Source organism: Protopterus annectens, chromosome 6.part0, assembly GCF_019279795.1.
Source record: "Protopterus annectens isolate FY-2018-M chromosome 6.part0, PAN1.0, whole genome shotgun sequence".
NCBI classification, from domain to species: Eukaryota; Metazoa; Chordata; order Ceratodontiformes; family Protopteridae; genus Protopterus; species Protopterus annectens.
This window is the reverse complement of record NC_056737.1, coordinates 646,600,109-646,617,403: the sequence shown is the minus strand read 5'-3', so window position 1 is coordinate 646,617,403 and position 17,295 is coordinate 646,600,109. Positions and strand designations below refer to the sequence as shown.

At 44.1% G+C, this 17,295-nt stretch overlaps 1 protein-coding gene across 1 annotated transcript in view; it reads right to left on the bottom strand.

The window, feature by feature from the left end:
• The window catches only part of GPR137C (G protein-coupled receptor 137C), a 761,588-nt gene that overhangs the window by 227,951 nt on the left and 516,342 nt on the right, over nt 1-17,295 (bottom strand). The window lies entirely within an intron of this gene.

The window sequence follows — 17,295 nt, the reverse complement described above, 5'->3', positions numbered from 1 at the left end:
AAAATGAGGAAAGGCTCCACTGCCATTAGTGCCTGTAGCTCAGACTCTTCTAGCTGAGGTTATTGCTAGTAGCAGGGCAGTTTTCTATGAAAGAAATTTTAAATCAGCTGAAAAAGCTGGTTCAAAGGGCGGCAGTGTAAGCTTTTCCAGAACAAAGTTGAGATCCCAAGTAGGTGTTGGTGCTCTCCTTGGCGGTCTTATGTTCTTAGCCCCTCTGAGGTACTGTCTTAGGAGTGGATGTGAGAATAAAGGAGGATCCGTGTTGTAATGAGCTGAAATTGCTGAGGCGTGGATCTTAATAGATGAAAAGGAAAGTCCTTTGTGCAACATCTCAGTTAAATATTGTAGAATCTGAGGAATGTTTGGATCAAGGGGATTTTGGCCTTTAGCCTGGTTCCAGGCACAAAATCTTTTCCATTTGTCTGAATAGGTTTTCCTGGTGCTGGGCCTCCTGGCCTCCAGAATGACATCCATAACAGCTTTGGATAGAGGAGTTGGCTGGTTGTTTAGGTAGTTTGCCATGCAGCCAGGCTTAAAGTCTTGAGCTGGCTGTGTAGAATCTGACTGTCTCGCTGGGTGAGCAGGCGAGTAATTTGTGGTAAAAATGCATGGTGGGACGTGGGCCATGTTCCTTAGAATTGGATACCAATGCTGGCGTGGCCAGTCTGGTACAATGAGCATCATTTGTGGCCTCTCTAATCTGACTTTCAGCAGTACCTTCGCTAGAAGAGGCAGTGGGGGAAAGGCATACACTGTTAATGTTTTCCAACTGAATGAGAGGGCGTCCACTTTCCAAGCTTGTGGATGGAATGTCTTTGTGCAAAATTTTTGAAGTTGGTAGTTTTGGGGGCTTGCAAACAGATTTATGTCTGGGTGTCCCCATTTTTGAGCTATCATTGCAAATACTTGTGGATCTAGTTTCCACTCATGTGGATCCATGATGTTTCTGCTTAGGTCGTCTGCCAATGTGTTTTTCTTTCCTGGCAGGAATTGTGCTTGTAATTGAACCTGGTAAGACAGTGCAGCGTTCCACAAGGTCATTGCTTGCCTGCATAGAGGGTAGGAATGTGTGCCCCCTTGCTTGTTTATGTACCACATTACTGTGGTATTGTCCGTCTTTATTATTAGTTGTCCTGGGTGTAAGAGGTCCTTGAAAGCTGTTAGGGCATTCTGTACTGCTAGCATTTCTTTTTGATTGATATGCAGATGCCTCTGATCTGTAGTCCATTTGCCATGAATGCACTGTCCTGCCATGTGTGCTCCCCAGGCATAGTCCGATGCATCTGTTGTCATAGTTTGCCTGGCTGTGGGTAAGGTGAACGGCTGACCCTTGTTGAGGTGACATGCCTGTGCCCACCATAGAAACTCCTGTTGAAGGCAGGGAATGAGTGGTATCATTGTTTCCAAGCTGTGGCTATGCTGAGTCCATACTCTTTTCAGGTACCATTGTAATTTCCTCATATGCACTTTTGCAAATGGTATTAGTAGTATGCAAGATGCCATGCATCCCAAGTCCTGCAGAATTTTTCTTGCAGGGAGTTGGGTATTTGTTGCCATTATTTTGAAATATTGAGTCAGCTGTTGTTGCTTGTTTGGCATGAGATAAGCCATCTGGGCCATTGTATTCAAGCTGGCACCCAGGAATATTATGTTTTGTGAGGGCACTAGTTTTGATTTCTTTTCGTTTACTGTGTACCCTAGGCAACTTAGAAGGTGTTTGACAAATGCCAGATGCTTTAAAAGAATGTCCTTGCTTTCTGCTTGAATAAGGCAGTCGTCCAGGTATGGGTATATTTGAATTCATCTGTCTGCAGTATGCAATTACTGGTGCCAGGCATTTTGTGAAGACCCTGGCCGCAGTAGATAAGCCAAAGGGCAGTGCAGAGAATTGATAATGCGTTGAACCTGCAATGAAGCGGAGGTATCTTCTGCAATTTTGTCTGACAGGGACATGCAGGTATGCCTCCTTGAGGTCCAACGTTACTAGTCAAGCATTCTTGCCCAGCATGGGAAGAAGCTGCTGTAGTGTTAGCATCTTGAATTGTGGTACTTGCAGATAAGTGTTCAGAATTGAAAGATCCAGAATGGGTCTCCATGCTTTGTCCTTTCTTGGGACTAGAAAGAGTCTTGAATAAAATCCTTGTCCTTGGCTCCTGTGTAGGTACCTGTTAAATGGTTCTCATGTCCATGAGAGCTGTAATTTGTTTTTGTGCCTCTGCCCATTGATTTGATGGCAGGTTTGGCATTCCTTTTATCCTTGGTAAGGTATGAAAGTGGAATTTGTATCCTTGAGAGACAATGTTTAGGACCCATTTGTCTTTTGTGATGATGTGCCAGTTGTCTGCAAAAAATGCTAATTTTCCTCCCAAAGGAGCTGCCAGGAGAGATTTGCTTGGTAGCTTGAGGATCGAGTCATTGTGTTTGTCTTCTGCTAGCTTGGGGCCTGTCTTCTCCTCCTTTCTGGGTAGCAGTACCCCATTGGCAAGGTTTGTAAGGACCTTGTGACTGACCTCTGCCCCTTGGGCATCTGTATTTGCCCCTGTGTGATCTGTCAGAAGCTGGAAAGGACCATTTTTTTGTTGGCCAATTTCTGCTGAAATGAAGGGGCTGTACCTGCAAAAAATCCTTGACCGTCTGCATAGACTTTGCCTTATCCTACATTTTCTTTAAAACCTCTTCTGCTTTGACACCAAATAATACATCCTGCTGTAAAGGTGCATCCAATAATTTTGCTTTAACATGATCAGGAAGGGTTTGTTCCTTTAACCAAGCATGTCTACGTATGACAGAGCCAGTAACAGCTGCTCTAAAGGAAGCTTCCAATGAATCAAATCCGCATTGTAAAGTATGTTTGCCCACCTGTTCAGCTGCATGCAACAGATCCTGCATTTCCTTGAATTCAGACTGTTCAGTATGTGTGCTCATTTTTTGTTTTAATTGAGATATTAGGAATTGCTGATATTTCAGCATGTGAAACTGATAATTTAATGCTCTCATAGCCAGAGTTGCTGAGGTGTATATTTTCTTTCCCCATCTATCTAGGGCTTTGGAATCTCTTTCAGAGGGCACAGGATTTTTAGCCATAGAAGCTTTAGCTCCCTTAGGACCCTGGGAAATTGTTTCTGGGTCAGCCACAGGGCTTTTATAAAGGAACTTGTGTGAGTCAGGTACTCTGTAGTATCTGTCTGGTTTGGCTGGAGCAGTAGGTAGAGAGTCTGGATTTAAACTGGACTCCAAGTAAACATCATCCATAATATCTAAAACTGGAGGGATAGTGAGAGGTCTGTGCTGGGGTAGTAAAAGGAACTCTCGGAGCCTTTTCTTAGAATCAGAGTAGTCCTGGCCTTCCCAGTGGAAATGTTCCCTCATGGTATGTAAAGTTTCCCCGAAGGAGTAGTCTTCTGGGGGAGATGCTGAGGGAATAGAGTCTTTAGCATCAGAGTCTTCATAAGGTGGAAAAGTGTAATCCTGTTCCTCAGAAGAATCTGAGGAAACTGAAACCTGGTCAGAGGAAGCATAATCCTCCTCTTGTCTTGGTCTTTTATCAGGAGGGGGATGGGAACCCCTGATTAGGGTAATCAAATCTTCAGCCATCTTAAGCATCAGTTTCTTAGGCATGGGGCCTTGAACTGTAGACTGATGTACAGTCTTCTTAGGTTTTAAAGGGGTTTTAAGCTTAGCATAAGATTTAATGGTGAGTGTAGTCGGTCTGAAGACACCTTCTGCAACCGAAGGTGTTTCCACTGCACCGGGGTCTACTTCTGCTCCGGTGTCGGAAGATAGCTGCGTCGGCCTAGTAGACTCCACTTGAGAATCCACAGCTGTCTGGGGTTCCAGTTCTGTGGTCACCAGGGGCTGCGTAGGCACCTCACTGAAAACCGGAGGACAGGCCCAGCAGAGGCCTCGGAGTCTGGCTTGTTCCTAGGCTGCCTGTCCTTATCCTTGCGTTTTTATTGTATGCTGGTCATCGGCTGCTCCGAAGGCATGATATAATTAAATTTCCTACCAAAGTAATGTCGTGCAAAGTCAAAACGACGTTTGATAGTTTGTTTATTAAACCTAGCACAAAACCGACAACCTGTGACGTCGTGGTCTGGGCCTAGGCAAGGAATACAATAGGAATGGAAGTCCTTATGAGGTATTTGCTTCCCACCAGAAATGCAATTGTTAACTTTTTCTGACATCGGACTGAGGCAAGAAAAGGTTCCCCAACGAGGTACTTAGCTTTATTGAAGACTTCGGACTGAAATTCGAATCGAAAATCTCAGGTGTCGGCCGACCGGCACTTGCGAACTGCTTCTGCTTCGGGCACCGCGCAGCGAGAAAGACTGAAGAAAATGGCGTCGGATGCCTCTTATATACCCCTGGCGCACTGACGTCAGGGAAGAAGTGACAGCAACCGATGCCGGACCAAGACTTTGGAATTCAGGTCGACTGCGGGACCGCCTGATGGCAGGATAACCCAAGTGTGATGACTGCAGCAGGGTAACACGATGAACATCAAGGAAGCCCCATGAGGAACAACAGCCCTAAGGAAAACAATAAGCCATCCAGGGAAGTAACAAGTTCCAGGGGGAAGGTTGGAGGGATAGAACACTGCAAAACAGAAGAGTAGGATATCTACGGTTTGGTAAGATTTTACACAGCTATTTTATATCCTTCTATTCAATGTTGCAGTATTCATTACATATGGGAGAGTGCCATAGCTTAGTTGGAACCTTGGGAGGTGGACAGAGCAGATGAAGAATGCAAGGAAGAATTTTCCACAAAACCAGGGAGAATAGCTCTAGCAAATCCCACTCTGGACCTAGAAATAGTGTCCTACTTGTAATGTTTGATAAAAGTGTGCACAGAAGACCAAGTAGCAGCCTCCAAAATGGAATTAGTGTCCGGGGCCTTAAAGAAAGCCTTGGAAGAAGCAACAGATCTAGTGTAATGGGCTCTGACAAAAGTAGGCAAAAATTTACCACGAAAATCATACCAAAACACAAAAGCCTTAGAAATCTAAGAAGAAATTAAATGTTTAAAAAACAGGTAAATCTAGAGCCCTGGGATGAAAAGACACAAAAAGCTTATCTGACTTCCTGATCGCTTTAGTCTTGCCCAAGTAAAATCTAAGTTGCCCATGTACATCTAGAGTATGCAACATTTTTTCACTAGAGGACTGAGAAGGAAAAAAGGTAGGTAATTGGATAGACAGATTAAGAGACATCTCATTCACCACTTAAGGCATGAAGGAAGGGTTGGTTCGCAAGGAAACTCTGTCCTTGTGGAAAATCAAGAAAGGAGGGATGCCATCAAAGCCTGAATCTCATTGACCCTCCTAGCGGAAGTCAAAGCAACCAGAAGGACAGTTTTCCAAGTGCAAATCTTTATAGAAGCAGAGACTGCGGGCTCAAAAAGAGCCAGAGTTAGCTTCTCTAGGACATAATTAAGGTCCCAGGGAGGTGGAACTGGTTTCCTGGGAGGCTTAATATGTAGGATGCCTTGAAGGAAAAGTTTAACATCCAATCTGGAAGCTAAAAGGAGGTGATACTGGCAGACAAGCAGAAACAGCATAACAGTGGATTTGCACTGAGGAATATGATAAGCCACTTTTAAGCAGTTCAAACAAGTAAGACTGTACTACTGGAATGTCCACAGAAAGTGGATTTTGACCTCTATTAAGGCACCAGAGAGAAATTCTTCTCCATTTGGAAGTGTAAGATTTCCTAGTATTGAATTTTGAGGCTTCCAGCAAAACCCCAAGCACGTCCTGTGAGAAAGTGTGCCTGAAAGATCAGAAGATGATCACCCACAAGGTCAGTTGTAATGTCAGATGTGGATGAAGTAGGGATCCCTTGTCCTGTGTGAGCAGATCCAACTGGTGAAGCAACTTGTGGTGATGGCTCTTGGCTAGTTGCAGAAGAGGGAACCAATGCCGTCTTGGCCAAAAGGGAGTCACCATCAAGATGTTTGGTTTGTCCTGCTGAATTTTCAGCAAGACTTACTGAATGAGAGGGAATGGAGGGTGCATAAAGAAACATCCCCTTCCATAACAAAAAAAGGGTGTCCATCTTCCAAGTCAGAGGATGTGGGACCCTGGCACAAAATAGGAAGTTGTCCATTTTTGAGGGGAGGCAAAGAGGTCCAGATGTGGAGTAGCCCACCGGTGAACCAGATCCAGGAACAGATCCCTGTGAAGCATACATTTGTGGGAGTGCGTCATGGACCTGCTTAATGCTTCCACCACAGCATTTTGAGCAGAGGGTAGGTAAAAAGCATGAAAAATGACCTTGTATTGAATTGTCAATTCCCACACCTTGAGAGCTAACCTGCATAGAAGGTAATATATGGTGCCCCCTGCTTGTTTATGTACCTGAGGACAGTGCTGGTGTTCTTTAGTCTGCAGGACTGAAGTGAAAAAGGGAGAAAGCAATGAAAGGAGAAAGAATAGTTGTGTAAAATCTTACCATAACCATAGATGTCCATCTTGTCTATGTTGCAGTATTCTTTATATACGGGTCTGTCTTGCACCCTGATGTCCGGGCAGTATACTAAAGCTTTTAGCCACTGCCACTATGTGGGATGTCACACATATGCTCTGACATCAGCTATAAAAGGATGTCCCCGCAAATACCATCCTCAGAACAAGGAAGCCTCATGAGGAACAACAGCCCTAAGGAAAACAATAAGCCATCCAGGCTCCACCCTCTGCTCAAAATGCTGTGGTGGAAGCATTAAGCAGGTCCATGACGCACTCCCACAAATGTAGGCTTCACAGGGATGTGTTCCTGGATCTGGTTCACCGGTGGGCTACTCCACATCTGGACCTTTAGAGGATGTGGTAAGAAGAGAGGATGAAAAGTCTGCAAAGCTATAAGCACAGCCCTCATTTCTCTGATACTGATGTGTTTCCTCATCTGAGAGAGAGAGAAACCAGAGACACTGAACCTTCCTGGAAGGAAACAGCGACTCTCCAGACTGTGTCTGAGGTATCCTTGAAAAGCTGTTGAGAAGGCTAGTGAAGTAAGCTGCTGAATCCACCACAGGAGCTCTGTTTTACAGCAGGGAAGTAGAGGAATCATAACCTCTAGTGGGTGAGCATGTTGAGATCAGGTTGTCTTTAGAAATCACTGAAGTTTTCTCATGTGAAGTTTGGAAAAAGGCAACATGGGAATCGTGGAAGCCATGAATCCAAGCAGTCTTAGGAATTTTCTGACCAAGATGGAGGGAAGAGTCAGAAGGGTCCCCATGAAGGTAGTAAGAGTGTGAAACTTGTCGGCTGGGGGAACAACCATCATCAGGTCTGTCCTGAACCTGCACCCCAAGAAGAAGTGATCCTGTGATGGAGTCAAGCTGGATGTTTTAAAATTTATTGTGAACCCTAGGCTTTGAAGGAGATAAATAGACTTTCACAAGGTTTTGAGACAAGTGATCTGAACTGTTCACTAGGAAAAGAAGATCATCTAGGGATAAACATGAACCCCCCTGGACCCTCAAGAAGGCAATGACAGGGGACAAGCACTTTGTGAATTCCCTTGGGGCAGTGGAAAGACCAAAAGGCAACGTAGAGAACTGAAAGTACAAAGAACCCACTGAGAAATGCAAAAATTTCCTCTATTGAGGATGGATAGGAATATGCAGATAAGCATCTGTGAGATCCAAGGAAGCCATGAAAGACTGAGGAGAAATCAGAGGAAAAATTGTCTGTAAGGACAGAATCCAGAAATGAGGCACTTCCAGGCAAGAGTTTAAGTGGGACAGGTCTACAATTGGCCTCCAAGGGCCATCCTTCCTTGGAACCAAAAACACTGTTGAGTAAAACCCTTGCCTCTCTGATCCAAAGGTACACTTTGAATAGTGCCTTGAGAAATAAGCTAAGATATTAGCTGTGGAAAAATGTGCAGTTGACTGGAAGAAGGCTGTGGAAATCCCTTGAAAGAAGGTAGATTCTTCCAAGTCATAAACTATCCATTTTGGATGATGCATAGAACATAAGCGTTCTGAGTGATCCTGGCCCAGGCTGGAAAAGAAAGAGGTGCATGACTTGGAAGGGTGAGCTGGTTGCCACAGAGAACTGGGCCTGGCCTGAAAGGACTGCTGTGTAGAGGGGGCTAAAGCAGAAGTTTTCGATTGAGGTGGTCTCCTAGTAGACTTCCTGACCTAGGAGCAGATGCAGAAGTACAATAAGAATAAGCAGGTCTCCTAATAAAGGAAGTTTTGACACGGACGTTTCTATGAAATTTTAGAACTGGGGAAACAAAACAGCTGTTTCAGGACTTGGAGCTCCTTCCCTTTTTCTTGCAGAATTTTAACTAAGTCTGCAGCTGCTAAATCAAAGAGGACAGACTTGTCCAAAGGAGCACACCAAGTCATTTTGCCTTAATACCATCAGGTAATGACTAAAGTCTCAGCCATCAATGCCTCCTAAGCACAGAGGCTGAAGCAGCAGCTCTAAATGATGCCTCAACAGCATCGTAGATGCACTTAATGGAATGTCTAGCTACTTGAGAAGATGCAGCCAAGAGACAGGGTCTGTGTTTTAATCTCAGAGTCTGGCAAAGAAGCTAGAGCCTGTGAAGCCTGAGAAAGCAAGGCCAAAGAATACCTAGACATGTGTGTCTGGTAATTAATAGCTCTGATAGCTAAAGTGGAAGAAGTGTATACCTTCTTACCCAATCTCTCAATAATTTTGCTCTCCTTATCAGATGGTAGTAGCTTGACAGAAACAGATAAACGAGAAGACTCATCAGAAAAGTACAGTTGTGTACACTTACCATAAATGTAGATGCTCGAGTGTCTTCACTGTTGCAGTCATCACTGTAGGGTTCTTACTGCCGGCAGGCAGTCCTCGGTCAGCCAGAATCCCAAAGTCTGGGTCCGGCATCGGCTGTTCAGTCATGCTCCCTGATGTCAGAGTGCAAGGAGTACAAAGCTGCCAGCCGACGCCATGTTCTCTAGTTTTTCTTGCCCCAGATGTCAGGTGCCCAAAAGTGAAGGCTAATAGTAAAACAAAAATGCAACAAACAACAAACCCCATACCCTGTAGCAAATACACCTCAGAAGAAGGGTGAAGTAGGAAACCACACTAATGGAAGTATAAGAAGGGACAGGAGGGTGGGTAACCCAGACTGCAACAGTGAAGACACTCGAACATCTACATTTATGGTAAGTGTACACAACTGTACTATGTTCATCGTGTTTCACTGTTGCAGTCATCACTGTAGGGTTGAATCCCAAAGCTGAGATAAAGGGTGGAGGTTATAGAGTAGAAGGGGTGGCTAGAAGGCCCTGCAAGACTGCAAAAGCAAAGCTTGGCCTAGACTTAGAGTAAAGAGGGAGATTATAGTGCTTAGAGAAAGTATGCACTGAACTCCAAGTTGCAGCTTCCAAAATATCTTTGGTAGGTACTCCCCTGAGAAAGGCAGCTGAAGTAGCAGCAGCTCTGGTAGAGTGAGTCCTAATTTTTCCTGGGATTTGCTTTCCATGATGAGAGTAACAAAATCTGATTCCATGAGCAATCCATTTAGAAATTGTCTGTTTTGAAATAGCTTTGCCTTGGGAATTTGTTGCATAAGAAACAAACAGTTGCTCTGTTTTCCTGATATCCTTGGTTCTGTCCAGGTAAAAATGAAGTTGCCTGTGTACATCCAAGGAATGCAAGATCCTTTCCCCCTTATTTTGTGGATTAGTGAAAAAAGTTGGCAGGTGAATAGTTTGGTTTAAAGCCACTTTGGAAACCACTTTAGGCATGAAAGTAGGATTAGTCCTTAAAGACACCCTGTCTTGATGAAAAATAATATAAGGTTCCACAGCCATGAGTGCTTGTAACTCCGAGACTCTCCTGGCTGAAGTCAAAGCCAGTAGGATAGCTGTCTTCCACTATAAATACTTAATATCAGATGTGGCAGCAGGCTCAAAAGGAGGCAGAGTGAGTTTTCCAGAACATAGCTGAGGTCCCAGGCAGGCATGGGTGGTGTCCTAGGAGGCCTTAAATTCTTTGCTCCTCTGAGATATTGTTTCAGAAGTGGATGCAAAAATATTGGAGGATTTGTATTGTAATGTGCAGAGATAGCTGAGGCATGTATATTTTATGGAGGAGAAGGATAAACCCTTATGTAGCATGTCTGTCAGGTAATGTAAAATCAATGGGATATTAGGAATGAGAGGATCTGAATCCTGAGCATGCATCCAGGTGCAAAATCTCTTCCATTTACCTGCATAAGATTTTCTAGTGCTAAGCTGTCTGGCTTCTAAGATGACATCCATGACTTGTTTGGGAAGGGTAGGATTAATCATAGACCCTGAATACGCCAGGCTGCGAGTTTTGATATGAGAATGCAGAACCTGGCCCTGCTGTTGGGACAAAAGATTTGGAATCGGAGGTAGAATCCAAGGAGGCTCCTGGGATAGATTCATCAGTGTTGAGTACCAAAATTGACGAGGCCAATTTGGGGCCAGTAAAATCATCTTGGGTTTGTCCTGCTTGATCTTTAATAACACCCGTGGAAGAAGAGGTAGTGGAGGAAAGGCATACCCAAAGAGGTTCCTCTAACGGAATGAGAGAGCATCCACTTTCCATGCTAGTTTGTGAAATGTCCTTGTGCAAAAAATCTGTAACTGGTGGTTGAGGGGGGATGCAAATAGATCTATGTCCGGGCAGCCCCAGGCTTCTGTACTCATCTTGAACATTTGGGTGTCTAGCATCCACTCGTGTGGGTCTGACAGGTTCCTGCTCATGCTGTCTGCCAGAATATTTTGTTTCCCTGGCAGGAACTGAGCTTGTAGATCCACTTTGCAACTAGAGCTGTGTTCCATAGAGTCATGGCTAGTCTGCAAAGGGGTAGGAGTGGGAACCCCCTTGCTTGTTTATGTACCACATAACTGTGGTGTTGTCTGTCCGTATCAGTAGTTGTCCTGGCTGTAGAAGATCCCTGAAAGCCAAGAGGGCATTCTGTACAGCTAACATCTCTTTTAAATTGATATGTAGGTGCTTCTGATCCTCTGTCCAAAAACCTTGCAGGCCTTTCCCCTGCAAGTGGGCTCCCCATGTGTAATCTGAGGCGTCTGTGGTTAACACTTGGCTGGCTGGAGGAAGACTGAAGGCTTTCCCTTTGTTGTGAAGACATGCCATGGTCCACCAATGGAATTCCTTTTGTAGGCAAGGCAAGACAGCAATCTGTGTGTCTAGACTGTGGCAATGCTGGGACCATACACTTTTTAGGTACCATTGTATTTTTCTCATATGTAGTCTCGCATTTGGTATGAGAAGGATGCAGGAGGCCATGTAACCCAAAGCCTGCAGGAATTTCCTTGCAGTTAGCTGAGACATTAACGCCAAGGTTTTGAAAGTTGAGGCCAGCTGTAGTTGTTTTTCGGATGTCAGGAATGCCATCTGGGTTGTTGTGTTTAGAAGAGCACCCCGAAAAGTTATCTGTTGTGTGGGTGTCAAATTTGACTTTATGTTCACAGTGAATCCCAGGTACTTGAGTAGATTTTGAACAAATTCCAGGTGCTGGAGTAAGACATCCTTGCTGTCCGCTTGAATAAGGCAGTCGTCCAGATAAGGGTAAATTTGAATGCCCTTGAGTCTGCAATAAGCTACTACTGGTGCCAGGCACTTGGTGAAGACCCTGGGCGCAGTAGACAAGCCAAAGGGCAGCGCAGAGAATTGGTAATGTTTTGAGCCGGCCTTGAGCCTGAGGTATTTTCTGCACTCCTGTCTGATAGGGATGTGTAGGTAAGCCTCCTTTAAATCCATTGTCACCATCCATGCATTTTTGCTCAACATTGGCAGGAGCTGCTGCAGAGTAAGCATCTTGAACTTTGGTATCTCCACAAAAGTATTTAAGACTGACAGATCCAGGATGGGTCTCTATGAATTTTGTTTTCTGGGAACTAGAAAGAGCCTTGAGTAAAAGCCTTGCCCCATCACTGATTGTGGAACCAGTTCTATGGCCTTCATAGCCATGAGGGATTCCACCTGGTTTAATGCCTCTGCCCATTGGTGTTTTGGTAGGTCTGGCCATTCGTTTGATCTTGGCAAGGTATGAAAGTGGAATTTGTAACCTCTTGAAACTACATCCAGAACCCACTTGTCTTGGGTTATTTAAGTCCAATTTTGTTGAAAAAGAGAGTTTTCCTCCTAGAGGGACTTCCAGGGTTCCTGGAGCCATGCAGGGGGAGTCATTGAGCCTGTTTTCTGTAAGATTGAGGTCTGTCCTCTCCACCCCTGGGGGTGGAAGCACTCCACTGTCTAGGTCTGTAAGAGGTCTGTGCTTGGGCCCTCCCTCTGGAACGCCTATATCTACCCCTCTGAGGCCTGTCCGAGCTGGGAAAGGACCAATTTTTAGTTGGCCAATTTCTGCTAAATCTTGCGGGCTGAACTTGTAAGAAATCCTTAACTGTTTGCATGGATTTTGCCTTATCCTCCATTTTCTTCATCACCTCTTCAGCCTTAGACCCAAACAAAACATTATGCTGAACAGGAGCATCCAGTAACTTTGCTTTCACTTGATCAGGTAAATTTTGTTCCTTTAACCAAGCATGCCTTCTAATGACTGTGCCAGTGGCAGCCGCCCCGCATGAAGCCTCCAAGGCATCAAAACCACAGTGTAAGCCATGCTTCCCCACTTGCTCAGTAGCATGCATCAAATCGTGTAATTCCTTATCTGCACATGCAGAAATGGAACCTAGCTTTTGTTCCATAACAGACAGCAGAAATTGCTGATATTTTAGCACATGAATTTGACAATTTAAAGCCCTAATAGATAAAGTGGCAGAAGTGTACACTTTTTTGCCCCATCCTTATCTGACGGAATAGGGTTTTTAGCAGAGGCGGCCTTAACACACTTAGGACCCTGAGAAATGGTTTCTGGATCAGCAGTAGGATTTTTGTAAAGGAACTGGTGAGAGTTATGGACCCTGTAATATCTGTCAGGCTTAGCAGGGGCTGGAGGAAAGGAGTCAGGAGTTAAATTAGCCTCAGAAAAGGCATCATCCACAATATCCAAAACAGGAGGAATAGCCAGGGGTCTATGTTGGGGAAGACGAAGGAAATCCCTAAGCCTTCTCTTAGATCCAGAGTACTCCTGTCCTTCCCAGTGAAAATGTTCCCTCATGTCATGTAAAGTTTTCCCAAAAGAAAAATCCTCAGGGGGAGAAGCTGATGGAATGGATTCCTCAGCATCAGAATCCTCATAAGGAGGGAAAGAATATTCCTGTTCAGAGGAAGACACTGAAGAAATAGATGCCTGATCAGAAGATTCATAATCCAATTCTTGCCTTGGCCTTTTGTCTGGAGGGGAATGTGAACCCCTAATCATGGCTAGCAAGTCCTCTGTCATTTTAAGCAGCTGTTTCTAAGATTTGGGTCCCGGATCAGAAGAGGCCTGGGCTGGTGTCTTTGATTTAGAAGGAGTCTTGGCCTTTGTCTTTGGCTTTGCCTTTATCAGAAGCTGTGTAGGCCTGAAAACCCCCTCGGAAGACGGCTCCGGACCCATCCGAGGGAGCATTGTCCGAAGGTCCTGTGGCTGGAGTACTCAAAGGCCTAGTTGGCTCCTCGTGGGAGTCCGTTTTGGCAATCTGTTCTGAAATGGCCGACGACAGGGGCTGCAAAAGTGCCTCACTGACGACGGCTGAACCTGAAGCTGGCTCTGCTTGTATACCGTCGTCTGATTTGGACCTCGGCGGCCTGTCCTTATCCTTGCGTCGTTTGTGAACTCCGGTAGTCGGAAGCGTGTCCGACGACATTTTATAATTAAATCGCCTGCCAAAGTAGTGAAAAGCAAAATTGTACCTCCGCTTAATAGTACGTTGGTTAAATCTAGCACAAAACCGACAACTAGCTACGTTGTGGTCAGGGCCTAAACAAGGAATACAGTAAGAGTGGAAATCCTTATGAGGTATTTGCTTCCAAACAAGAAATACAATTATTAACTTTTTCTGACATTGGACTGGAGCAAGAAAAAAGTTTCCCCAACGGGGTACTTAGCTTTTAGAAGAAGAAGTAAGCCTTCGGAATGAAGCACGAAAAAATATCAGGAGTCAGCCGACCGGCACTTGCGAACTACTTCCACCGCATGGCAAGAAAGACTGGAGAACATGGCGTCGGCTGGCAGCTTTGTACTCCTGGCGCTCTGACGTCAGGGAGCATGACTGAACAGCCGACGCTGGATCCAGACTTTGGGATTCTGGCCGACCGAGGACCGCCTGCCGGCAGGAAGTACCCTACAGTTATGACTGCAACAGTGAAACACGATGAACATCTATGGAGACCACAGCTGGATCAGCAGATGGACACTTACAGAGAAACCTGCAGTCATCTGGCATTTTATATGTCTGGCCGCTTGGGAGCAGGGGTCTGTGAATCTGAAGATTTAAAGGAGGAGGCAAAGGCATCCAGGAAAGCTGGAGGGGGACTGGAGGAACTGCAGATGGAGAGGGGACCTCCATTTATAGAAGGTCATAATACCGCTTCTGTTCATCAGAAATCTGGGAACAATCCCATTTGAAGAACTCCCTCATTTTATTAATAGTTTCTCAAGAAGAAATTTCTTCAATAGGGGATTCCCCTCCATTAGATTCCTCCTCAGGAGATGTATTACTCCAGAGAAGTAATTTGAGTGGAATATCCAAGAGAATTCTCATCAGAGGAAAAATCCTCAGAATCAGAGGAAAGAACCTGAGACCCGGCAGCCTGCACAGGAGAGGAAGTGAAAGAATGCAGAGGAAGAAGGTTTCAAGGCCATCAAGGCCTTAAGAGCCTGGGCAAAGGCCTCCCAATCAAACTGAGGAGTAGAAATGGAGGGATGTTTAGTCTTCTGTTTCTTCTCTGCACATTTTTCTGTGTGAGGAGACAAGGAAGAAAAACCCAGTGTAGGCCTAACATCCAGCATAGTTGAGGAGGGATCCCTAGTCGAAACAGCAGGAATGTCACCATAGTCCTCAAGCACAACAAGCCATGGTTCTCCTACGTCATCCAAAATGGACATCTGCATAGCCTCTGATGCACTGGGATCTGATCCCATGGCGGTTTCCACAGAGGTCCTCACAGAAGAAGCAGAACCGACCTCCAACCATACCACTGGGTCTTTACAGACCTCAAAGGGATATGTCAGAGGTAAAAGGTGCAGCCAAAGAGGTTTCAGGTTTTTGCTTGGTCACCATTCTCTTCAAACTCGGCCTGGCCAAAGGACCTCCAGAACCCTCCATAATGTCTTTAGCCAGATGTTTAAGCCACTGATTTTCAAAGCAAAGATTAAGAAATGAAAGCAGCCTATGCAAAGTCTAAGGCATAAAGGCCTGACAAATGGAAAAGGATGGATAGTCATGACTAGGCCCTAAACACAAAAGACAGAAGTCATGGCTATTTTTATGTGGAATCTGCCTTCTACAACTATACTTGCCCTTCCTTAATGACATGAAATAAACAAATGGCAGTAGAAAAAAAATAAACCCCTAACAGGGCACTTATCTGAAGCTGGCAGCAACATAAGAAATCTGACTGCAGACCACACGTAGGAGTCAGCCTTCCAAATGGTGGCAGAAAAGTTCTGAGGATGGTAAGTGCGAACATCCTTTTATGGCTGACGTTGTCACAGCATACATGCTATGTCCCATGTACTGGCAGTGGCTAAATGCTTTTGTACACTGGCCGAAAGTCAGGTCATAGGGTGGAAGACAACCCATATGTAAAGAATACTGCAACACTGAATAGAACAACATGCCCAGTGATGCACGTTTCTCTCACTGATATCTAATATCTAACACCCCCCTCCCCCCGTCTCTCTCTCCAGCAGATCCCAATTACTTTTACAGGCAGCCAACATAGAATGGCACCATGCTAGCCATACAAATCAAGACAATGAACATTTAAACTGAAAAAGTTTTGTACATACTGTGATATGTTATGGTACATGCATACGGTTATGTGATATTCCATTGTTAGTTAAACATGCTTTGAAACAGACTGCATATTTTTTTTTTAAACTCCATTACTCAAAATGCTGGCCAGCTCATCGGACTCATTTTAAGGACTGTAATGCGCAAGTCAGAAGCTGTTTAAGTGAGGTAAACCTTGTCATACTTAATCTATTCAATACGAGGAAACCTACTACAGCCCACTTATCATAAAAGAGGGTACACTAAAGAAGGCCATTATATAACAGAAAATTTCAAAAGATTCACTAACCTCCTTGGAAAGGAATATGTGTATGTGCTGCTTTTAAAACATGCAGAATACTGTTGTGATGATGTAAAAAATGTGTACACTACAATAGGAACTGTCAGGAAAAGTTTATTTATATATACACATTACACACACACACACACACACACACACACACACACACATATATATGCATATATACACACATTACACACATATATATATATATATATGCATATATACACACATTACACACACACATATATATATATATACACACACACACACACACACACACACACACACACACACACACACACACACACACACACACACAAACACATATATAGTTTACACTTTCAAGACAAATGGTCTAAAAGTGATCTAATCATATCTGATCTAATGATACTTTCCAGCACATTTTACCAGTTTTAACTCTGATAATAAGGACATTGTATACATTTTTTCATCACTGGTATTTGTTTTCTTATAGATTTATAAGTAATACCACTGTTTGCTTTATCACAGTGTGTTGGATTGTACAGGATGGTGATGTACATCCAGTGTTTTTTTTCCATTCTTCCAGTGCATTGCAACCATAGTGAGGTCATATACAAGCTGGAGATGTGGGAGGTAAAGCGCATCCACTTGGGGGGATGCAAAGGGGCTTTTGCTCCTGCAGCATTTTTTTTCGGTTTCTTTTTTAATGCTTAGTTAGATGGAAGGGTTTTACATCAGTAGTGTACACTCTCTGCTCTGACCTCTGCAAGAAGAGTGTCTTCCATGTTAAGAGCCTCATGTCAGCCTGATGAGCTGTCAAATGGAGTGAAAGTTATTTTTTCTAACCCAAAATTAAGATCCCAAGGAGAAGTAATAGGATTCTATGTTTTTAGATCAAACAATATACACTAATAAGGATATATATATATATATATATATATATATATATATATATATATGTGTGTGTGTGTGTGTGTGTGTGTGTGTGTGTATATATATACTAAACATGAAAAAATAAAAGCAATACTGGCACTGCTGACTCTTTCTGCTTCACCATCCATTTTTACATACAAAACTAAAGGTAAAAAGACATGACAAGTTTGTTTCTAAAATCTAGTTACCACAGTAACTTAGATGCTAAAATA